This window comes from Triturus cristatus, chromosome 1_2 (assembly GCF_964204655.1).
Source record: "Triturus cristatus chromosome 1_2, aTriCri1.1, whole genome shotgun sequence".
Classification (NCBI taxonomy): domain Eukaryota; kingdom Metazoa; phylum Chordata; class Amphibia; order Caudata; family Salamandridae; genus Triturus; species Triturus cristatus.
The window spans coordinates 756,744,982-756,770,409 of NC_140580.1; the positions used below are offsets into that span (position 1 = coordinate 756,744,982).

Sequence of the window (25,428 nt, forward strand, 5' to 3'; positions counted from 1 at the left end):
GTAGTCGTTGAGGGCTACTTTGAAGGTGGCTCTGTTGGTGTGCTTCCTGCTGGTGCGCCATCTTCTTTCAAGTTGTTTGCACCTGCGTTTTAGTGTGCTGAGTTCCGGGGTGTTCCAGCTGGCGTGTTTGGAGAGTCTATGTGTTTTGGCTGGTTTGGTGGGAGTGACTTTGACTGTGGCGGTGGTGATCCAGTCGTTGAAGTTCTGTACTACGTGGCCCCAAGCTGATGGTATCCAAGTTTGTTGGTGATGAGGTGCTGAGGGCGAGTCAAATCTTGCTGAGTGACCTTAGACCAGCTTCTGAATGGGGTGCTGGGTCGGTTGGGAGTGGTGTAGGTATGTCCAGCAATGGAGTGGTTGGACCAGGTGAGTTCCAAAGAGTGGCTGTAACTGTTTCTGTTGCTTGACGTGAAGATGGGGTCCAGCGTGTGTCCTGCTTTGTGCAACTAGCTGCTTGAGGCCGATGTTGTCCAGTCTTTCTAGGAGGTCGGTGGAGTCATCTAGGTGGAAGTTGAGGTCTCCCAGGAAGATGCAGTGTTCGGGTTCGATGGCGAGTGGGGTGATGAATTCAGCGATGGCATTGCTGAGTCCAATCCATGGTCCTGGTGGTCTGTATACGAGGGTGCCTTTGATTTTTGTTTTGTAAACAAACTTTATCAGGCATTTAGATACATATCTCAAACAAATAGAGGGAAAAGGGGGGGCTTTTTAATAATAATCAATCTTATTATTATCAAAGGTCCAGCATACATGCCCATCAATAAGTGAAAACAAAAGGTATGCAGTTCATAAAATTAAAGCAAGGTGTGTTAGAGTCACTGGGGTACAAGGGTGATACTGTGAGAAAAATGAAGTGAAGGACAGGAGGGAAGGTTACTCCTTTTTGGAAAAGAAGACCCTCACACACCCAACAAGCGGGTGTCTTGCTTCATCACCGGGTCTTTGCTCCTTATCTGGCCGGCAGGTGCAATGCCCGATCAGGCACCCATTGGGGCCTTCCTATCGGAGATCTTTATTTCCAACGCCGACGAGTGAGGTGTGTGTGGGGAAAAAAAGGGTTAATAATAATAGTGAGTGTAGGTGCAAGTAAAGTGAAAGAAAGTGTACTAAAACAGGGGTAGGTGATCCACTTCAAACAATTTTAATAAAGCATGGTCACCATCCTGATTGAAACCAAAAATAATCCGCACATCTCTCACCTTTAAGTGTGTGAGTAAATATGCTTAAGGGATTAAGGGGTCAACATGTTTCTTGCCTTGTGATGTATTAAAATGGCAATTCTTCAGGACCAGGGAAAAGATACGGCTACCTACACCTTTTTGATGGTGGCCACACCCTCTAAGAGGTATTATGGGTGGACACACATACAGCACCCTAAAAATGTGTGGTACCTTGGGTCAAAAAACACAACCTGCGGAAAAAGAAAAATTACTAATAAAAGCATAATAATACAACTCAATCCACGATATCAGGTTAATTCCAGACAATTGGTAGTGTCAAAAGATACAACCGTGACATGCATGGAAGTGAGCAATGTTTGTAGGACTTGCTAAGGGCTTACAGCAGCACAGATTTGATAAACCAATTCAGGGACTAGTTCGAGAATTGTTGGGTTAAAGGACCAAGAATAGTTTGCAAAACTCACCCTGATAGGTTGTGCTGGAATCGAGGCCAGGGTAAGAGAGCACTAAATTTTAGTGTCCTGCAGTATGGAGAGAAAATGAGGTACAACACTGGTGAGGGACACAGACAACACACAAAAAAACTTAGAAGGTAACAGAGCCTCCGTTGTTTAAACTTCAAGGTGTGTTGGAGTGCCCAGGAAGCGATCAACCGCTAAGCCTCTTAGGAGGCCCAAGCAACTCACGTGATTGATGATGCAATGTCACTCAAGGGTAAAGCACCTTGCGCTCTGTAACAAGCCCGTGGGACAAGGCACCCAAAGGAGTTGAGTCGCTCATATCTTAGAACGGCAAGTGGTGTTTCATAGCGTGAAACCTATACTGTTCTACACCCAATCAATCAAAGAATAGAAAAGAGCGATAGTATCTAGCCATTAATCGTGGTGTAATCAGGTAACCACTAGCCTACATGTAAACCTTGTACGTACAAGGGCAACCTCTGTTCATCAATGTATCGAAAAATGCAATGAAAAGCCTGTGGTAGGCGAACTGTGCGAGGTGCACACAAAGTGGGCTACTATTGGTAAGCGTAAAAAGGAATAAAATACAATACAATGTAACACGCCTGATCGTAGGCAAAAAGTACGTCTCTTTACTCACGATTCCGTAAATATGGAAACACCGTACACCTAGAACCTCACCAGCCACTGCAGTCTGGTGTTCGCAAATCCGGGCAGTTCCTAGTTATGGGAGCCACACCGGCGTGGCGCGCGGGTACGTAGGGAGCGGGAACATCCGGTGGAGACAGGCGTGCTCCTGCGGTCGCAACTAGACCGCTAACCTCGATGATGTGTATAGAAAGGCGCGCGTGCGTGGTTGTGATGGCAACATGTGCGCAGGGAGATAAACATATCGCTCGAGTGATCAGGACGGAAACGGAGCAACTTATTAGTTGTGTAATCGCAGTATTGCCAGGAGGGAGGGAGAAAACACTGGTTTGAATAGTGGCAATCAGATCAATATAGAATTCCCAGACTAAAACATGGCATGATAGATATCGTCGAGAACTGGCACCGTTGAGTGTGGATCAAACTAAAGCAGAAGGCTATTTCATAGTGCGGTGCCAATATGCTCCATTGAGCTGGAGTCCACATGAATCACTCATAAAATATTCAGGTAAGCATGCTCCATGGAATGTCCTCGTTGAGGCCAGTGGTGTCTGCAGCCAATCTAAGTACCCACCGCTGTTCGAGTCTAAAGAGGGCTTTTTTTGACATGTATGGGTGAGATTCTAAGACAACCCATTGAAACGAGTTAGGGGCATGATGCTCAAGGTGATAGTGGGATGTATTTTGGTATTGGTTTTGGCGCACCTGAAACTACTTTTATGTTCCAACATGCGGGTTTTAACTGTATGAGTGGTCATACCTATATAAGGTAGACCACATGGACATGTCATCATATAAATGCAGTTTGATGAATTGCAATTGGTGTGTTTGCAGATATTCCAAGTCAATCCGTTAGAGAATACCAATTCTTTACTGATGCGTGTCTGGGGACACATAGAACACGACCCACAGGGATAATGACCCTTCACTGGAGGAAGATCCCACAACATTCTTTGAGACCTAGTGGTGGATTTCTTTTCCAAAAAGGAGTAACCTTCACTCCTGTCCTTCACTTCATTTTTCTCACAGTATCACCCTTGTACCCCAGTGACTCTAACACACCTTGCGTTAATTTTAGGAACTGCATACCTTTTGTTTTCATTTAGATACATATACCAGTACAGTATAAACATTAGAATGAGCATGTGAACTAATGTAGATCCTCTGTTAATAGACATGTAGCTTATCACTGCTGTACAGACAGCCATAGTTAGTCAATAGTTCTTCTGGAGATTCATTTACGACAAAGTTCACATCTCACGTTGACAAGTAGTGCAATTACCCAAAAAACTACCCCCCCACCCTCTACCAATTGGCAACCCCACCCACTCTACCCGCCCCCCTCCCCCTAGGCGTGCCATGGATTACTATGCTCAGGTAACCTTCCTAGGTCCACTCTCTTGTAATCTCCGCCCGTCATCGTGGCATCCGTGGGCTCCAGACAATTGCCAGTAAAGGAGCACCCTGCCACGTCCTCTCTCCCCTCCCATGCATCCACCCAATGCAGTTTACAAACTGTCTAACTGTGGGGCGTCCCTATTACTCTCAACTGCGATGTCATTTAGCTGCTTAAGGTGCAGCGTCAGAGCTTCCCAAGCCCTGGCTGCGTCCTGCGTCTTCTCTCTCCCATTATGCCATGTATCCCTTAGCCATGCCGTTTCCTCACAACCTGCCCAGCGCTCAAACTCCCTTCTCCATCTGCCTATGCTAGGACCTCCCCTTGCCTTCCAATGACTCATGATATCCTGCTTTGCTAGTATCAGTGAAAAGCAGTTAGAAAGGGAGAGCACTCCGGTACGTATAGTACACCAATTTTTAGCGAAGTTTTGAAGAAGTTTGAAAACAGCGGTGCAAATGGGATAGTCACGAAATTCAAACCACGCAGTACCTTTCAAGCTCCAGTGTCCCATAAGATGTTGGACACCTTCGAGATCATGGTCAAAAAGGATATACAAAACTTGAACCTGCATTCAACTAAACACCAAAATCTCACGAAAAAAGAAAGAATCACTCTGAGAATTATTGCAAACAACCCTGACATCACTATTCAACCTGCTGACAAGGGAGGAGCAATTGTCATAATGGATACAGGCTTTTATTGTCAACAAGTCAATAATCACGTGAATGACCAGTCTATATACTTACCCCTACAAACAGACCCAACGTCGCAACTTGAGATTATCTTGCAAGACATCTTGAAAAAAGCATACGATTTGGGATGGATTGATGAATTGACCACACAGTTCCTTACTACACCGGATCCTCGCAGACCCCACCTGTACATGTTGCCCAAAATACACAAGAATCTGCAGCAACCACCCTTCAGACCTATTGTCTCAGGATGTGGGTCTATATTTGATAACATCGGTAAATATCTGGACCATTACCTTCAGAAGTTCGTGCAAAACTGGTGGTCATACATCAGAGATACCACGGATTTTCTTGCAAAACTTGAGTTAATTCAACCCAATATACAACCATCTTGGCTACTGTGCACCATAGACGTGGTGGCACTTTATACTTCGATTCCACACTCCACAGGCATGGAGGCAGTTGAATGGGCCATCCTACAACGTGAAGACATTGACATAGAAAAAGTCTTTATCTTACAACTATTACATTTTTGCCTTCACCACAGTTATTTCAAATGGAATGAGAAATTTTACGCCCAACTCTCGGGAACCTCTATGGGTTTTCCGGGGGCCCCATCGTACGCCAACATCTTCATGGCAATGTTTGAACAGGAACATATCATGGACATCCCCCAATGGTGGTCAAACATTTACACATATTGCCGTTATATTGACGACATCTTTTTGATTTGGACCAACTCACAACAATCACTTGAACAAATGATAAACTCTCTCAACTCACATAATCCCAGGATTCAATTTACCCACAAAATTGACAGACAGTCTATTCAATACCTTGACGTCACCATCAGCAAAAAACAAGATGGGCATGGATTGATAACAACAGTTTACACTAAACCAACGGATCGCAACAATGCACTACAATACTCCAGTTTCCATCCTAGTAATCTCATCAACAATTTACCTTACTCCCAGTTTATAAGAATTAAACGCATCTGCTCAGAAACACAGGACTGCACAGCAAAAATCAATGAATATAAAGGGAAATACCAGGAGTGCGGTTATCCTCTCGCTATTCTTGATACATGCGCACAAAGAGCATTGACAAAATCCCGCGGAGCACTTCTTACACCTAGTAAGAAATCCAACAAATCAAACTCAGTGTTCATTTCCAAATATTCCACCAGCTCTATTGCCATCAAAAAAATCATCAATAAACGATGGGAACTACTAGCCAACGAGACTGATTTCAACAATATCTTTCAGGAATTACCTCTGCACGCCTACACCAGGGGCAAAAACTTTCGGGAATTATTAGCCCCCACGAAAAAATCACACATAACAACTACCAAAAAAGGCACCTTGAAATGTCAAAACTGCTCACATTGCAATAACATCATCCCAGGGAACATCTTAAAACATCCAACCACGGGCAAGGATGTGTCACTTAGACATACTAGTGACTGCAACACCATGAATGTGATATATGGGATCAAATGCCCATGTGGCAAACTGTACATTGGGAAAACTGAGCGAAAAATGAAAGTCCGTCTCACAGAGCACAAAAGTCGAATTCGAACAATGAACAAAAATTCACCTCTGGCGACCCATTGGCACGAAGCGAACCACTCAATATCCCAGCTCAGATTTCAAATTATTGAACATGTTGAACTACAACATGGAGTTAATACTCACCTTAGACTTCTGCAGAGGGAGGTTTACTGGATCAAGCTTCTGGACACCATGACACCAAAAGGTCTTAATGACAGGCTAGATATGTCATGTTTTATTTAAATCTAATCATTATCACCATATACATGAGCCCCATGTGGCCTCCCGAAATAAAGACGGTATTTCATGCACTATAGTACCATTGAAACAACACATCGCGTCACGCACACACAGCTTATCACTACACCACTGCTTTTTCTAGAGATCTCATTTACTATTTTTTAGAACGTATTATCTCCTGCTTTTCATTTGATCTTTGTGATCCTCATTATTTGCCGACTTGCACCTGCATACCCACAAGCCCACATGAACTCCCACTGATCTCTGACGAGGTTTACTCTATCCGCTTTTCTCTTCTACTGGGATTAGCTCACTTCATGTTTACACATTTAGCCCTAGCGACTTGAAGTACCACGTTTGAACATGCTGTTGACCGTTCGCTTTTCCCCTTTCAATCGTCTGATATCTTGTCTTCTTTGCCTGCTTTTTAGTATGGCTGGCTGTTGAGTAAATTTTTTATTATCATTATTATTCTTATGATAACATTCTTCAAACCCCTCAGTGTTACATCCAGTTACACGTTAACATTATCCTATTCCAAAATGGCGCTGTCGTTAGTCCGGCTACAGCATCCGACTTCTAGTAGTCTCTTGTCTCTGTTTAGCTCACCCGGTTGTCTTCCGGGTCTCACGCTTGAAATAGAAGTCCCGACTCGTGTTTGCTCACTTGCTTATCCAGTGTGGAGACTGTTGGTTTCTCTTCCCCTCGGTTACTTTTTAAGGTAAGGGTTCATTCATGGATTTCCGATGGAGACACTTTTCCACTTCTATCTCGGCCGTAACTCAAAATTCATTCTTCTCTCTTTTCCCCTTAGCAACACACGTACCTCCATCTAGAGGTAAGAGTTCCACTCTTTCTGATCGTATTTGTATATGTTTACGCTAGCCTCAGCTTGCAAAGGTTGCGCTACTCTCATTCGCTAAACACAACCCGTTGTTCATTATCTTTTCAGAAATACGAATTTCCACTCACCAAGGTAAGCGATAGTCTTTCAGACACTTATCGCCAGTACCTTCGCAGATTCGTCTGCATTAGCTGTTGCTGACACTCTCACAATGTTGTTTCTTTCAGACCATATCAAATTCACCACATTAACAGGTAACTCACAGAGTGACGTCAGTACATTTTCAGTTCAACAGAGATTGAGCCACTTTACACTTTATTCATTAGCATATGGTTTACCTTATATCTTTCAGATTGGCCCCTGACGAAGGAACCGGCTGGTTCCGAAATGCATTGGGCAATGATACTGTTGTTGTGTTAAAATGTTGATACATTTCTATATGCTTATAACATGCAATTCATGTTACATATGATTTTTGTATGAAACCACGTTTTTCATGTAAACAATGAACGTAATGCTTTTTGAAACAAATTGTAAATACTTTTCGGTTGACTAGCGTTCAAAACGCGAAATGTTTCAGACAAGCTGATGATTTTCTTTTTGTGAATTAAAAGCATAAATTGTTTTGAAAAAAGGTACAGTGTCAGACTAGACACTTTGTGAACAGTGCTCAGTTACATACAGGCTCTCACCCTGTCAGTATTTGTACTTTTGCTAGTATCAGTACCAGGTCCTGAAATTTACTGGTGACTTTGCTCTTGGCAGTGTGTGGGAATCTGTGGAGTAAGAAGTATCCTGGATTCAAGTGCACCTCCTTTTCAGTAATTTAGGCTAATTTCTCCTACGCCTCTCTCCAGTAATGTTCTATCTCCGGGCAATTCCAAAACATTTGAAGGAACTCTGCGCCTATTTCTCCACATCTGGGGCAAGTAAGTATTAAAATACTTATTGAGGTGCCCTGGGTGAGGTACGCTCTATGGAAGATGTAAAAATTTACCAGCTGGAACATAGCATTTCTGGAGTCCTTACTAACCCTCTCCGTGAGCTCTAACCACGCTTTGTCCTCTATGGGCTCCCTTAAATCCTCCTCCCACTTCTGTTTCAGCCCCCGAAGCGGTAGGAACATCACCTTGCTCGGCCTCCGGTATAAACAGGTAACTGCTTTAAATATCCCCGCTGCTGACACCACATATTGACACCCTTCATTTAAAGGATGTTCAGTCAGTTCGCTCCCCCAGTGTTTACGGATTGCGGCTGTCAGTGCCACATGAAGCAAGAAGTCCCCCCAGGTATCTCATTGTTCTCACTAAAAATGTCAAACGGTAATAACATGCCATGTTCGTATAACTGCCCCATAGTGAGCACTCCAGCTTCCTCCCACAACTCTAACCTCCTCCAATCTGCCCCATGCGGTAGTGCCATGCAATACTTCAGAGGTATCTCAGGCATGTATGGACGCCTCATTTTAGTCCTCTGCAAGCTACGGACTCAACACTTATGGGCCACCCGCAGTTCCGATGACATATCCCTTTCTCGCAACACCATTCTAGCCAGGAATTCTGGCGCTGGACACCCATCACCATTCTGCACTGTTCCCCGGAGCTGGCTAGCCACTCATTTTGTCAGCCATTGTAGTTGAGCTGCATTATAGTAATATTCAAAATCTGGCACCGCTAGCCCCCCTTCTGCTTTGGGCCGCTTCAAGGTCTTTAAGGCCACTTGCCTCCGCCAAGTTCCCAACAAGAAATCTGTCACCAACGCCCAGAGCTGCTGAAACGTCTCCACAGGGATCCACACTGGAAGCACCCCAAACACATATAGGAGCCTCGGGAGAGTCACCATCTTTAGTAGGGAAGCCCTGCCCGCTAACGACAAGGGGAGTGTGCCCCAAAAGTCAAAACTGACTTTTGTCCCCGTATGACCTTTCCCACATTTCCCTCTGAGAGATCTGCCCTGTTGTGGTATATTCGCACCCCAATATATGGGCTACATCTCCCCTCCCCATTCAATCCCCTCCCCCGTTTGCGGTTTCTCACGTCCCTGCATGATAGGAAATAGACATGACTTATTCCAGCTCACCTTGAGGCCTGTTACTCTTTCCAAAGATTACAGCAGGTCTTTGGCTCCCTCAAGGTCCGTTCCCGTATTGCTGAGAAACAGAATCAGATCGTCTGGTGGATGCGTTCCTCTACGTTTAGCCCGCAGTACCAATTTCTAGTCCTGGCTTTGGCTGCTAGCGGCTCCATAGCTATCGCACACAGTAAGGGTGATAGCAGGCACCCCTGTCTCGTCCCTCCTTTCACCTCGTATCTGTCCGATATAAGCTTTCCTGTCAGAACCCGAGCTGTGGAGTCTCTATACAATAGGACAGTCCATGCTTCAAACTCCTGCCCTAACCCAAAGGCTCGCATCACGCTAAATAAATATTGTTGTTCAAGACTGTCGAAAGCCTTTTCAATGTCGATTGTTAGGAAAGTAGCCTCCTCTTTATAATGAGAGTCTGCTCCCATCACTCGTAGCAACCTTCGCACATTCATTGCCGTATTGCGTGTCGGTATGAAGCCAGTTTGATCCCAGTGTATGAGACCCGTCATATGTGGCAATAGTAGAGTGGCCAGTATCCTACTCAGGATTTTATTATCAAGATTGAGCATAGACAGAGGTCGATATGCCGTCTTGTTCCAAGCTTGCTTGCCTGGCTTTAATAAGGGAACGATCAGCGCCTCCCTAGTGATCCCCGAAAGTTTCCCCTCTTGTTTTGCCTGATTATATAAAGCAATCAATTGGGGTCCTAGAAGGTCTATTTATGTCGCATAGAATTCTATGGGCAACCCGTCCGTACCCTGCGTCTTGTTCCTGGCCATGGTCTTAAGAGCGCTTCTAACATCGCTAAGCTCTATCTTCCTCCCCAAGACCTCTGATTCTTCTTCATCTAGTGTTGGTAATTCAACATCCTCAATAAAGTCGACAAGTTCTTCAGTTGTAGGGGAGGCTTTACTCCTATAAAGGGCAGTATAATAGTCACAGAAATGCTGGTTAATATCCTGATGGTGGTGCCATACTTCTCCTTGGTCCCCTCTTAGCTGGATTGGCCAGCCAAGCCAGTAGGGCCCTAGGCTTGTCCCTCTCGGAATGCGCCCTTGCCCTATGATTCTTATCATCAAAACAGCGCAACCTTTCTACATGTCAAGCCACCTCCTTCCTGGCCTCCAGGAGCTCCCTCTGAGCAGCTACATTCTCTGGCCTGTCGCGATGAATGCAACGCAACCTTTGCTCTACTTGTAGTGTGTCCTGCAAAAGAGTTCTCCTTACCCCCACAGCCGCCGAAATGCATATATCCCTGAGCACCACTTCAAACGCTTCCCACTCCGTTGTGAGTGTCGAGGCCTTCACTGCGTTCTCTGCAAAGTAATGTTCAATAACTGTGCAGATCTCAGCCTGGTACACCTGAGCCTCCAAATTCACCGGCCTAAAACACCAAGTGGGAATCCTCACTCTAGCCCTCGACCAGCTAAAACAGACCAGCAAGGGATTATGGTCCAAGAATGTGCGTTCCAAATACTCGCTGTTCCGTACACACCCATGTACATCAGGCGTGCACAAAACGGTGTCCAATCGGACATGCAGTTCAATCATGGGAGATAAGAAAGAATAGTCCCATTAACCCTGGGTGTTTTGCCCTCCAAGAATCCACCAATCCCCATTGTTGTTGCCAGTCACTGCGCGCCCTCACAGCTATATAAGCAGGGGAGTTATGGAGCGTGGGATGGGGATGGGATTCGGTCGAGCCCCACATCCTGAACACTATTGTAATCCCCTCCAAGGAGCACTGATCCCGTCAGTACCTGAGCCAGTGATCTTGAAAGGTCCGCTAAGAATGAAGCCTGATCTACATTCGGGGCATATATGCTCCTGATCGAGACATCTCTCCCGTCTAATTTACCCAACACCACTGCATACCTCCCTTCTGGATCTATAAATTCTCTGGTATACTGGAAGGAGACCCCAGCTCGCACCCACACCAACCTCCCCTGGCAAAAGCCGATAAACCGAAAAACTTGCGTAAAATAATTGCCCTCGCCAGCGACGCTTCAAAGCAGCCCCCTCTCTTACATTGATATGGGTCTCTTGTAATAATGCCATCTGTGCCCCCTTACGCACCAGGAGTGCATGCACCTTGTGTCTCTGTCATGGAGTTCATCCCACGGACGTTCCAGGAGATACACTTATAATCTATGTTGGATCCTATGGGAAAAGCATTGAGCCAGATCTATCAAAACATCTTCTCCGGACACGCTGGATCCCCAGTGAACATTCCCAAAACAAGTAAACTACCCACCTCTCCTTCCCCAGGACAGGTAGAAATGACCCCCCTCCCATCCAAACTTTGCAACAATAATGTGTATACGGGTGTAGTGACTGTCGTCCCATCTCTGTACCCCCTCCACCCGGACCCCCTGCAAACAAAAGTCTGCAACATTGTTCACTGAAACCTCCCCCCCTCCATATAGCCCCGTGTATAGATTCCTAGGAAAGGCTATAGTTCGCCAACAGTTGTGGTCTCTGATCCCTGGATCAACAAAGTCATCCCAACTCATCTGTGTGAGGTGTCACAACAGGCAACTCCGTTTCCGATTCCGACGCAGCACTCAGTATTGGAGAGCTCACGGATCCACAATCCTCCCCATCACTCCTTGCTGATCTAGGACTGGATCCGGCTTGACTGAGCTCCATCAGCGCCCTGATGACCTTGCTCCGCTCGACTCGGGCCTCCATCGGGGTTGGGACTCTCAATGGACTACGACTCGCTCCACCATCTCCTGCAATCGATTTTGGCGAGCTACCACCCGATCTCTGTTCCGGTACAGTATTTAGCCAGTCCCAGGCATCCTGTGAGATCTGAAAGAATAATGTGCCCTTGGGTTCCACGACCCGCAGCTTGGCCGGAAACAGCATGACATAGGGGAACTGAAGTTTTTGTAATTTCCTCTTTACTGCTAGGAACGTAGACCTTTGCGGTTGTACTTCCCTGGTAAAATCCGGAAATATCATCATCCTGCTGTTTCCGATTTGCAGTTCCGGCAGCTGCCTAGCCTTCTTGAGGATATGGTCCCTATCTCTGAAATGGAGTAGGTGAGCAATAATTGATCTGCGCGGCGCTCCAGGCTTGAAAGGTCTGGCTGGCACCCTATGTGCCCTTTCAATGGCGTAAAATCGAAACAGTCTTTCAGGTGCTACATCTTTCTGGATCCAGTCCTCCAAATACTCCACTACATCGTCCCCTTCTTTCTTTTCGGGCTCTCCGATTATGCGCGTTATTGTGGCGAGACCTCCCTTCGCTGTCTTCAGCACGGAACTCCAGGATCTTGACTTTCGCCGCCACCTCCGTGAGAGATTTCTTTAGCTCCGTAACCTCCGAGGGAATATCTGCAATTATTTTCTCTGTGCCAGTGACCCGCTCTACTAGTCGACGATGATCATCCTTCAAGAGGCCAAGGTCAGTACCAATAGAGTATATTTTAGTCTCAAGCGCTTCTCGGGACGCCGTGATAGCTTCCATTATATCGGCTAGTGTGGGCCTCGTGAAGGACCCATCCTTCACAAGGTCCCTCCTCGTCATCAGTTTGGGTGCCCCCACTTCCTGCAGTCGCAGTGCTCTGGCCCCTTCGTTTGGTGACTTTCCCCATGGTCGTCGTCCACCCATGACGTCTATACTTGGGGCCATTACAACCTATGTACAAGTCGCCTCTGTTGTGGTCCCCTCCTGAAGCCAAATTCTTGGTGGCCTCGACTACTAGGGTGCCTTTGATGGTGGTGTTATCGTCAGTGCAGAGCTGGATGTTCATGTATTCCATGATTGGCGTGGTTTGGTTGTTGGTGCAGGTGATTGATTCCTTGTGTATGATGGCGATGCCACCTCCGTGTCTGTTGGTGCAGTTGCCGCTTTTCATCTTGAAGCCAATGGGTGTTGCCATAGCGATGTCCACGGTCGATGTTGGGGTGAACTAGGTCTCTGTGATGAAGGTTATGTCGGGGTGAGAGTGGAGATGGTGACACAGATTTCTGTGGCATGTTTTCATGGAGATCTGGCATTTAGCAGGAGACATCTGAGCTGATCCAGCAGGGTCTTGGCTGGCGCTGATGGCATTGTGCTGGTTCCTGTGGGGGTGATCGGTCCTGGAGTGGAGGTGAAGCGGCATTGGAGACAAGTGAACGGTCCTGCTGTGAAGTGGGGAGATGCAAGGCCGCAGTTATTATTGTGTCCGGGGTCTAGTGTACGAGGCTTGGCGGCGGAGGACCTGTGTGAGTCCAGAGGACCAGGGTTCCTGGCACTGTGTGCGGTCCAGGCGTGGAAGGGCGCAGATGGACTTGCCAGTTCCGAGTTGCAGCGTCCAGCAAGTAGGTCATGGGAGGGGCGCTGGGGAGGCGGGAGGGCGGGAAAATAGCAGGAACGGCGAGGATGGCAAAAAGTCAGGTAAGGCTCCTAGGGGACAGGAGACCTTGATGCTGGTCCAGGAAGGCAGAGGGAACCTATCAGGTAGGCTGTGGTCGCTGGCAGTTGTCAGCATTCAGGGGAGAGCTGGTCTGGACACATAGAATGCATGTGTATCTGGTTTAGTACATCGCCACCAGTCTATTCGATATTGTTCAATCATACATACACTTATCTAAGTTACATACAGCTTCCATTCATAACCCCAAGCCTGAGTAAGTAAAGTGCCACAGAAATAAAAACAGTATCAAATCTTGAATAAACATCTTGTCATATTACATCATAGGTACTCAATGGGCTATACAAGTATAAAATTGGTGACCAGTTAAAAACCTTTGTTTTCTTTTGTTAAAAATTGATGAATAACATCACAGATTAAAAAATGAGATCAACAAATTGTTTATCACTAATAAACAGAGAGAACACAACAGACATTAACCTCTATCTTCATCACATGCTAATTTGTGCAATTCAACAACACGGACACATGATTGTAAGGTTCCTCATCTAATCTTTCCGTATCTGCCACAAATTTAGCAACGTATATGGCGTTGACACGTTTCGGAAGTTTAATGCTGGTTTTGACCACCTTCATCAAGACAACAGAATATCTCTCACGTGTAAATAACAATAATTAAAACCCCATAAAAGCATTAACTTTTCATGTAGAGTTAGTTAGACTGTTGTCAAAATTCCAATGCAAAAGATAGTTCAGTCCAAAGGTTAAACTTTTACGCATGGACCCTCTTGTCATCCACTTGGCCAGTCTCTTTTACTCCAAGGATAATTCCTCCTTAGTTGTCGGAGTCAGTTTAAAATAATATAGCTCACCACCAATGTTTATAAGCCAGTTGACTCACAACGAGGGGGCTATTCCTTCCTTTACCTCCAAGTAGCTAGTCTTTGGCATACCGAGTGTACATGTCCGCAGGTCTCCTTAATTGGGTTATTACAAGTGTAAGCCAATAAACGCGTGGGTGTTGAGTAAAATTGAAAACAAACTCTTACTGACCTGCCCAATTAGGGAGAAGTAGAAGGAATAAATAGCTTCTCAGCCAGCTAAGAGTAGTGCTGCTTCTAGTTTTCACATTTAAACAGTGATACAAAAAAAGATGGCCGGCGCTGCTTTGGAACGCATAATGGAAATGCATTTTTTTAATTGTGCTTTTGAAAGGAGTGCCAGCCATCTTATATGCTGATCTTCTTGATTCTAGCAGAGAATGTAGTGAAGGGCTAGAGCGCCGACATGGAAGCTGGGGAACAGGGTTTGAGTCTCTGCGGGAGGCAAAACATCCTGAAATTCAGGGCAAATGACTTAAACCAACTGGTGCTCATTTAAAGCACTCCGATATCCCTATATTAAATTCATGAATAAAGGAACGAACAGTAGGAGTTGGTTGGGAAACAGCTGGCTCATGAAATGCATTTAGAAGAAAAAAGTTCCAACAACCAACGCGGATGGGAATGAGTAGTTAGGCCACGGAAAACTGATAAGAGAAACACAGAAGGGAGAAAAGCTTACAACCAATAGAAATGGAGGAAAGCAAACTGGAAAGCATAAGGACCAATAAAAAGTAAAGGTGCAATGTAAGTCCCTTTTAAGACACATTAAAAACAATAGATTTCACAAGCACAGCACAGACGAAATCTGAAAATGGCAATTACAGAACAGTAATTATTCCACAAAAACATCGTTTTTCTTAGATGAGTAGTAGGCAGTACATTAACTAGAGACACAGATCAGCGAAGTAGTTAGTGGTCTCATACCAACCAATCCAATTAATGCAGATTTATATAGAGCAAACTCGACCCGAAGGTATTGGAGCGCTTTACACGAGCACCGGTTACGTTACACTCTCCCCCATTCCCACAGGGTTTACTAACATTAATCCTTTTCGGCCAGTCTAGGTTATCACCCAACCAATATTTTATCTGGCCTGTATTTTTAAGTCTAGGCTCGTAAAAAAATACTGGTAAAATCAGCAAAAGTCAGTATTTTTCCATTTTAAACATGCATTCAAAATAAAGTCTGTATTTTTCCCATTTTAAACATGCATTCAAAATAAAGTCAGTATTTTTCCCATTTTAAAAATGCATTCAAAACAGCAAATAGTTTAACAAATAACTTTGATTATTTTATGCCTGGCTGTGTAATCTATTCTTCACAACTACCGCTAAAATAAACAGAATGGCATATTTAGAAATAAGACATCAGAATTTATACTAAATCGTTCATTCCAGAAACTCTAGACGTTAGGAAACGGCTGATATTTTATCGAAAGGCACTCTTAACGACTTCGCAGCTTAGACGCTCCCATTTGTAGAGTGCCACTCGGCCTCTACCATACAATGTAGACACACATACACGCATCCTCCACCCCTCGAGGCGGGCTCGCCTCGAGGGTATAAATAAAAGTATCGGAAGACCGCTCGGGGTCTTTCCGGTTTAACCAACACACTGACTCACCGTCTCTGTATTGCGGCGTTCCTGTCCCCATACACGTGGCCTATCCTGGGTCACCACATTGGCGACGAGGCCGGAGGTCCCGCTGCGTGCTGCCTACTCGTCCTGCTGCCCGCGGCGTCATCGGAGCCCACAAGCGTCGCTCCTTCATCATCGGCGCTTCCCGCCTGTCGCGCTCCGGACCGGAGTGCCGCCTGCTGTTCCGGCCTGTTCCAGCCCTCCGCGAAGCAAGCGTGGTGGCCGAAGGATCCCCCGAGCTGACGGCCGGTGAGGCGCTGCATGGACGCGCTGAACGCGCATCACCCTCCCCCACCTCCCCCGGCTCTGCATTCATCAGCGAGGCCCGGGAAGTGCCCCGCCCGCTGCACCTCGTGGAGCGCCTGCTGCCTGCCGTGACGCCCCGGGCTCCTGACTGGCTGTGGCCTGGCCGCGTGGTGGGTGTTCCCTCCCCCAACAAGCACTGGCGAGTGCAAGGGGACCGGTGGAGGAGGAAGGCAATTCCAGACTGGAATGTGGAAAAATTAACAGAGGACTAACACGTCCTGCCAGCAACAAGCATTGGCTGCTGCAAGAGGGTTCTTCCACTGTCCCTCATCAAGCATTGGCAGCTGCAACTCCTATTTCTGGCCCTGGTGATCCCTGCGGATGCGGAGCGTCGCTGGCTACCTTCAAGAGACGCAGGGGGACGCCGCTGACATCTGCGAGGTCGGAGTGAGTACGCCTGCCCCACGCGCCCCCTGCCGCTCGCCCACCCGCCAGCCGGCTCGTGCGTGGGAGGTCAGAAGCTGTGTACCTGCAACTCGCGATGGGCGACCAACCGGGGGCCGGAGGGGGCGCCGCGCCGGCCCAGGCAGCTGCACCTGCTGGAGGGGGACGCCAAGCAGTTGACCCACCCCGTCACAATGCGACGACCAACCCGCTCCCGCCATTCAGCGAGATGGTGGATCCGGCCACTGCTGCACCCCGTTGGAGGGCATGGGTCGGTCAACTGAACAACTACTTCACGGGGACCCGTGAGACGGATGGAACTGTTAAGCGCTCCCTGTTGATTTTCTATGGGGGGTCCGAAATCTATGATCTCTTCGAGACCCTGCCGAACACGGGCAATGCGGATGACTACGACGGCGCGGTGGCGGCCCTCAACGGCTATTTCGATCCACAGCTAAACCTGGACTTCGAAAAATTCAAATTTCGACGGTCACTACAATTGGAAGATGAGTCCATCGACATGTTCCACGCGCGCCTGCGGAAACGGGCGGCCACCTGTGGGTTTGCCGATCACCGGGAAGAGATACGGAGCCAAATCATCCTTGGATGCAAGTCGAAACTGCTCCGGAAACTGATACTGCGCCAGCCGGGGATCACGCTCGATCAGATCCTGGTGCTTGCCCGTTCGCACGAACTTTCAGACGTCAGGGCGGAAGAGATGGCTGCGGCCCTACACAAGCCTGCCCCGGTGCAGACCGCCACCAGAACCCCCCAGATCAAGGAGGAGCGCGTGGATGCTATTCGGAGGAGGCCGACACCTGCGCCTGGGAGAACACGACCGCCACCCGGAGGGCCCTGCGGGAATTGCGGGGAGGACCACCTCCCCACAGCCACGTGTGGAGCGAAAGGGCGCGAGTGCTCCCGCTGCGGGAGATTGAACCACTACGCAAAAGTCTGCCGCAGTAGCCAGCCACGGCCTACCCCAAGGAAGCCGCGGGGTTTCACGCAAAGGGTCCGCCAACTGTCGATCGCGGGGTCCGAGGAGGCAGAAAAGGAAGCGCCGCACCAGACCAACCTCGACTTGGAAGAAGATGACGACGAGATCTACTACGTATCGTTTGTAGGCCAGTCCGGGAGCCGGCGGAGGCCGCCTCCCATGTGCTCGGTCAGAATAATGGACACTACCCTTCAGGCGCTCATAGACACCGGAGCGACAGTGAATGTCATGGACTCCCAACAATTCGAGGCCCTGGAACACCGACCTCCGCTACTCCCGACCAGAGCGAGAATCTACGCATATGGAGGAGTCGACCCCCTTCCCCTGAGGGGCACGTTTGAAGCGCCAGTCACGAGTGGGTCACTCACCACCATGGCCCGGTTTCATGTGACAGAAGGGAAAAGGGGCACCCTTTTAAGCTGCCACACGGCCGAAGACTTGGGCCTCGTGTTCTTCACGAACGAAGTGCACGAAGCACACGCGGAGGACATTCTAAGTGAGTTTCCTGAGCTGTTCACAGGTCTGGGGAAGCTGAAAGGAAAGCAATTCAAGCTTCACATAGACCCCACGGTCAGGCCGGTAGCACTGAGACACCGACGAGTACCCTACAACCTGAGGCCCCAAGTAGAAGCTGAACTGGCAAAACTTGAAGCGCTGGGAGTCATCGAGAAGGTTTCAGGTCCCACGCCCTGGGTGTCCCCGTTGGTGGTCGCCCCCAAACCGAAGCAGCCCGGGGCAATCAGGCTGTGCGTCGACATGCGGCTACCCAACGCAGCAGTCAAGAGGGAGCGCCACGTCACGCCGACCATGGATGATGTCGTTGCTGATCTTAATGGGGCCAGGTGGTTTTCCAAACTAGACCTCAACGCGGGTTACCACCAGTTGGAGCTGGAACCGAGCAGCAGATACATCACGACGTTTGCGACGCATGTGGGCCTGAGAAGGTACAAGCGCCTCAGCTTCGGGGTATCGTCGGCCGCAGAGGTATTCCAGAATGCCATCAAGGAAACCCTGTCTGGTCTAACCGGGGTGATCAACCTGAGTGACGACATCCTCGTGTTCTCCTGCACCCTTGAGGATCACCACGCACAATTAAGAGCCACACTCCAGCGGCTCAGGGACCATGGCCTCACTCTACACAAAGAGAAGTGTGTGTTTTATCAGGAATCCATCGATTTCTTTGGTTACACCTTCACACGAGACGGCCTAAAAGTAGACCCCAAGAAAGCGATCGCCCTGAGGTCAGCCAGCATACCCAAATCACCAACAGAAGTGAGGAGTTTTCTTGGCATGGCAACTTATTGCGGGAGATTCATCCCGAACCTGGCGGCATTGTCAGAACCCCTCCGTGCCCTCACGAGAAGTGACCAGCCCTGGCGGTGGACCGTGGAGGCCAATGCGGCGTTTGCGAAGATCAAGGCGGCCCTACAGGACAAAACGGTCATGGCGTACTTCCGCCCGGGGAAGCCGACGGAGCTTGTCGTGGATGCCAGTCCGGTGGGCCTCGGAGCGGTGTTGCTCCAGGAACACGACAAGGGCACATGGAAGCCGGTCGCATATGCCAGTCGGGCACTGTCTGACACCGAGACGCGGTACGCCCAGATTGAAAGGGAGGCCCTCGCGATCAAGTGGGCCTGCCAGCATTTCCATCTGTATCTGTTCGGACAGGACTTTACAGTAGTCACGGACCACAAACCGCTGGTCCCACTGTTTGGAGGCACCACACGGTTAGCCCCGCCACGGATTGAACGCTGGGCGGTACAACTGCAGCAATACCGATTCACAGTGGTCTTCCGTTCCGGAGCGCACAATCCGGCTGACTACCTGTCCCGGCACCCTGAAGACCTTCCCCCTGAGTGCGTCCCCGCGGACGTCGGGTACTCCGACGCCTACGTGAAGATGATTGGCAGAGATGCCTGCCCGGACGCGATGACCCTGGAGGAAGTTGGCCGGGTGACTGAACAGGATGGAACCCTGACTAAAGTCAAGGAAGCCCTGGCGTCCCACAACTGGAAAAGGTTTCTAGAAGGCAACCAGGTGCTCACGGAGGAGGAGAAACATGCCCAGCAGCGGATGTGGCAAGTCCGCCACGAGCTGAGTGTGGGAGAATGCGGCACAGTGCTACGAGGCCACCTGCTGGTTGTTCCCTGCGCACTTCAGGAGAGGTGTCTGCGCTTGGCGCATGAGGGCCATCAGGGGATGGCGAAGACCAAGGCCCGCCTGAGACACAAGGTCTGGTTCCCGGCCATGGACGTGAAGGTCGAGGAGCTGGTACGAAGATGCAGAGCATGTACGATCACAGGAGCGGACTCACCAGCCACGCCGGTCATCACGGAGGAACCGTGTCCTCGCCCATGGTGCCATGTGAGTGTGGACTTCGGCAGCTTCCCGGATGGGAGGCAGATGCTGGTGATGGTGGACGCGTATACGAAATTCCCGGTGGTGGAGGTGGTGGAGTCCACGTCGTTCCAACACATCCGGATGGCTCTGGAGAGGACCTTCGCCATGCTGGGGAACCCGGAGGTGGTCCGGTCGGACAACGGCCCACCCTTCCAGGGCCAGGAGTTCAGGGACTACATGGCACAACGTGCGATCCGGCACAGGCGAATCACTCCTCTGTGGCCTCAAGCGAACGGCGATGTTGAGAGACTGATGCGTACACTGAACAGAGCTCTTCGCATTGCCGTCGAGCAGGGGCAGGATGCGGAAGCAGCACTAACTAAGTTCCTTGATGCGTATCGGCATACACCGCACTGTACTACGAAGTGTGCCCCAGCACATCTCCTGTTTAAAGAAGCACCACGAGATGGAATACCGACGGATCCATCCTGGAGCCCACCGGCACGGGATGATGTTGCAGTACAGGAGAGGAGAGAGAGAGCTAACAACAAAGCCAGTGAACACCGGAGAGCCCGCGAACACCGCATAGTGGTTGGAGACAGGGTCATAGTGAAAGACCGACATCCGGGATGGAAGTTCAGGACGCCTTTTGAACCAGAGGTGTGGACGGTGCTATCGGCAAAAGGAACGATGATAACAGCCGGAAGAGGCGATGTGAGGGTGACCAGGAACGCATCGTACTTCAAGAGAGTCGGAGAGGAACTGGCGGGAGAGCCATCGCGTGAAGACGCGAGTGAGGAGCCGTTTGACTTCCCGGAGCGAGCCGACACCCCGGAGAGGGCGTCCCCGAGGCAATGGGGGGGGCACTCCGCCAGGAGCCTCCGGTCGGACCCCGACTGACCGTCAGGAGAGTCAAACCCGAGCGGAAGAGCATGACCCCCGGGGCCAGGGTGAGAGCGGTGTGTCCCACAGGGGAGTAGGCTCCAGGCTGCGCAATAACCCAGCTCCAAGTCAAAGACTCCGAGACTATGTTTGCCCCTCGCCTTGAGAGAGACTTTCGAAATGAAGGACACTATCTAAAATGTTGGAGGGATGTAGAGTGCCACTCGGCCTCTACCATACAATGTAGACACACATACACGCATCCTCCACCCCTCGAGGCGGGCTCGCCTCGAGGGTATAAATAAAAGTATCGGAAGACCGCTCGGGGTCTTTCCGGTTTAACCAACACACTGACTCACCGTCTCTGTATTGCGGCGTTCCTGTCCCCATACACGTGGCCTATCCTGGGTCACCACACCATTGACCGCTCGGTTACAGGACGGTGAGCAGTGTCGACCCTATTAATATTCCGCTCTTGTATCTGTGGTGCCGTAAATGTGAGCTAGGTGCAACCCTGCTGCAACCTAGCCACATCGATGTATGGGTGGAGCGTGTTTAGAACTTTTTTTGGGACATGTTTCCTCTTCTTTCTTGATGGATCCAGGCATCTTTCTTCCTGTCTGAGCAAGGGATAGTGTGGTCCGGGGCTTCGCGTGACATAAAATCGAAGGTTTCCGAGAGTACCCGGACTCATTAATGTGAAGGGTATGCATTGGACGAGGAACAGTTGGCGGCAATTGTGCAGTTTAACAGTTTCGACTTTGTCACGTGGGGAAAGTAGTGTCTGAGCTATGTGGGTAGAGGTTGTGCTTAAACCTGTTATTTTATAACTAGGGTGGCATTTAACATATCCTGTTATTTTTCAGCCAGCGCGGAAGCATATAGCATGTCACTGAGGAGTTCCGTGACCCTATAGACTTAGAGGAACGAGGCTGAAAGCCGAGTTCCTTTATAAAGTCACGTAAGTCAGAGGTGACTTGTAAATATCCTTATAGAGATGGGCGAGCCACGCAAAGCTCGAGCCGGAAGTCTTGCTCAACTCGAGGTGGTTTTTGAGCCTCGAGCACCTAACGACGAGACGCTTTCATTTGGTTTCTCACTCTCTCTACCCAGGCTGTGTCTTTAGGGCCAGTGCTGCCGACTTTAAAACTAGGAAACCAGGTTCCAGTCTCGGTGTTGGCAAAACGTGTGATTCTGGGCAAATTCCTTAATATACCTGAGCAATGAACGTCACCTCGTGTAATTAAACTTTTTGGTGAAATAAAATATTTGCCCAAGATAACAAAATTAAAGCGGTGAAGCAACGATTTATACAGCTTTAATACTTTCACTCAGTACAAATAAGCCAGGAAATGACTATCTTTCTTTATGTTAAGGTTTTTTGCAGTTTTTACATAGCGTGAACTCGGCCCACACGCCAAACAGGAGTGCTTTATATGAGCACCAGTTACATTATTGTGTATGGAAGCACTTGCAACTATTGAGTTCAGAATACCAGTTGTACAAAAACCTTTTGTGCTTGATTTAATAGACTATATAATGTTGCTCTGTTATAATATGGGCCACATACAGGTTTTACATGACAATTGTCTTACCTCTTAGTGCACTAATCGTTTGTTTAAAAACTATTGCTTTTAGTAAGTACTTCTCAGTGCAGTGCAATGATGTGATGTATTATTAACCTTAAAGCTTCACATGGTCTAGAAATACACATTTTGAATAGTGAAGCGACTGTATCTTATTTTACCTGATGCTTGTTGTGTGACTTACATAGCAAACATTTTCAGGGCTCGACTTGGGCACGGGCTCAAATATCGGAGTCAGATCCTTGGTTCGGCTCTTCCGGCAAGTGTATCGGCTTGCCAACCTCTATATCCTTATAATGTACGGAAAGGTACTTTATTCGAGAGCAGAATAAGGAAAAGCTATGTTTTGTTTTCATTTTTTAACATCCACCTTTAATTATGCCCCATGACCTGCCTTTCCCCTTGACTGTTGGCTCTGGCAGCAGGCATTGTAATGTTAGAACTCGACTGTGATCACATCACCCCCATCCTTCTGGAACTCCATTGGCTGCCCTTGCTGGGTGGCACCATCTTTAAAACCATCTGCATCACTTACAAAACTATCACGACCAGCACCCCCCTTTATCTTGTAGACAAGCTCATCATTGCTGGTGGATCTTGGTGCGCAAGGGGCTACGACACCACCGGAATGCACACTAAAAAGTATAAAAAAAAGAAGAAAAAAAGCAAGATAGCATTGCCTTTTCCATCAAGGAGCTGGAACAACATCCCCTTATACATCAGGACCGCCCAGCTCTGCTCCAATTTAGAAGAGAGATGAAGGCTCACCTCTTTCAAGAACAATACTTCTCAATGCATTAACTAACCACAGCCCAGCTTCCTCTCCTCTTACTTCTTGACTTTATGCTTGTCCTTGACCATGAACAGGGTTTCCCTGCCTTTTGGCTAGGTTTGCACTATAGAAATACCACATACATACATACAAACTGTAATAAATTATTACAGTTGAGTGGCTATTTTCTCTTATTATTATCACAAGACGCTTGTAATAAGAAAATTAGAGATGGTCTTTTATACAGGGATGGCAGGCTCCCATGTATTTTAAGGTAATCATGCAAGCCTAAACACTCTTCTAGTAGCTGGCTGAAAAAAGATTGCTTGAATTGTCACTTTCGACATGTGAGTCCATTTGGCACAACGGCATTAGCTCTGACGTGAGTGTTAACTGTGCAGCCTCTAGGTATACTGGTGGTGCAGTTTTCTTGCTGTGTAATTTGGTTGCAACGTACTGAGGCTCCTACCTATAAACAAGTTGATGCAACCTGGCGGTCATTGTTTTGCTGGACTGCACATGCAGTCAGATGTGCCAGTTGCAGTAGCTTTGGCAATCTCTCTCCTACCATCTCCTGCTTGACACCAGAGTCGACAGCTGCTCTGTATCACCTCTTGGGAGCTGTGTGAAAGAGTGGTCTTAAGCCACAGTAGTCGTGATCCTCCAGTGCTTCACATCTTTCTACTGCAGACATGGAGGATCTTTAGATTCATAGTGTCAAACACTACAAAAAGAGTAAGGACAAAGCACTGTCCAGAGCCTTTTAGGTCTTTTATGATCATTTTCATAGGGATCGATTTTGATGCTGCACCAAACTACTGCTCTAATTACTGAAGGTGGAGTTGACTTATCATGTTTCCTTAGAGTTTAACGAATATCTGTGTTTAAAGAATCTTCTCCAGTGATGTAAGGACGTAGCTCAGTTATGCGCTGGACATGGCATCTGTGGCTGCGCTGACTTTCCTCAACAAGGGGGGACTAAGCGGTTCTTGAGATTATCGGGACCGTTGCATGAAGCTTGGCTTTCAGTTACAAGTTTGGCTTTGGAAAGTTGTGAAGACAGTCGTGGTCTTTCGAAGATTTGAATATCGCAGATTTTAGAAGGAGAAACATATGGTCTCATCACCTGGAAAGTCTTGCCAATTGCGTCTAATGAGACTATTGTCAACTTGCAGAACGAGGAGGCTCAGAGGATGTTGTCACATCTGCACTGGTTCGAGAACACCAGAGGGTTGCGAAAGCAGTGTGTGATACGGTAATTTGGTCAAAGTGGTATGCCAGTTTTTGACCGCAGCTCTACTGAGGGGCAGCAGTAGAAGGCACTGACGAAGCTGGAGTTTTTTAATAGCTTTTGAAGAATACTTTTGAGAAGTCCTCAGTGTGCGACTGCAAGCGCAGAGGGATCTGTCGTACTCTCCTTAGGTCGAGTTGGAACTGGGAAGGCTAAACATGGACCAGTACTGGAGAAGAAAGGAAAATGGGTAGAGTGGTTAAGCTTATCATTAACTGCTGTCATTCATATCAGTGTATTTATCCATTTGAACTCAAGTACAGTAGTGATTTTAGAGTTGTATATAATGGTATTTTTATTAGCTTCACAAAAATGTTCAAGACTCACTAACTTACTGTGCTATAAAACAATATAGTATAGCTAGTGTATAAAACAAGTTACAACACACCAATGAGCTTTACTCTGTAATAAATCCAAGAATAACGGCAGAAGATCATATTAACTCGTTAGCTGTTGCAAACAGTTCTCAGAAATGTTAAATGTTGTTTGAGAGTCACTTGGATAATTCCCACTTTTTTAGATCGAGCCTGGGCAGCGCACGCGCTGCTCTGTGAGGCATGCTGCGTTCAGGAAGGGACTTGGAGCTTCGCCCATCTTTTTAATTAGCTCCTGTTACTGTCGTTTCTAAATGGTTGCTTCTGATTAGTTAATAGGTTTCATAGTCCCACCTTAGTTACGCCTTGTCTTCATTTGTAACCTCCCATTCAGGCTGGACTTTTTACTTGTGGTGTTGCACAGTATGTTTATTTAGTCAGTGGCACTATTTTCTTTAATTATTTAGTCCTACTGCAAACACGTCATGCTTTCGTGCACGAGGCACCTTCAGGTTCGAGAACAGCAGCCACTCATTTCTTAAGTTATGTGCGAGTGCCGAAAT

The 25,428-nt window shown here is 48.0% G+C and overlaps 1 protein-coding gene across 4 annotated transcripts in view; it reads left to right on the forward strand.

The window, feature by feature from the left end:
• The window catches only part of MTG1 (mitochondrial ribosome associated GTPase 1), a 214,659-nt gene that overhangs the window by 43,446 nt on the left and 145,785 nt on the right, over positions 1-25,428 (forward strand). The window contains exon 1 of one of the 4 annotated variants that reach the window (XM_085608708.1): positions 21,229-21,607. The exons of 1 other annotated variant lie outside the window; for it this stretch is intronic. The gene's annotated coding sequence lies outside the window, so the exon portion shown is untranslated. Of the gene's footprint in view, positions 1-21,228; positions 21,608-25,428 lie in introns of those variants that run through there. 2 more of the 4 variants (XM_085608705.1, XM_085608709.1) reach the window with 2 other exon arrangements.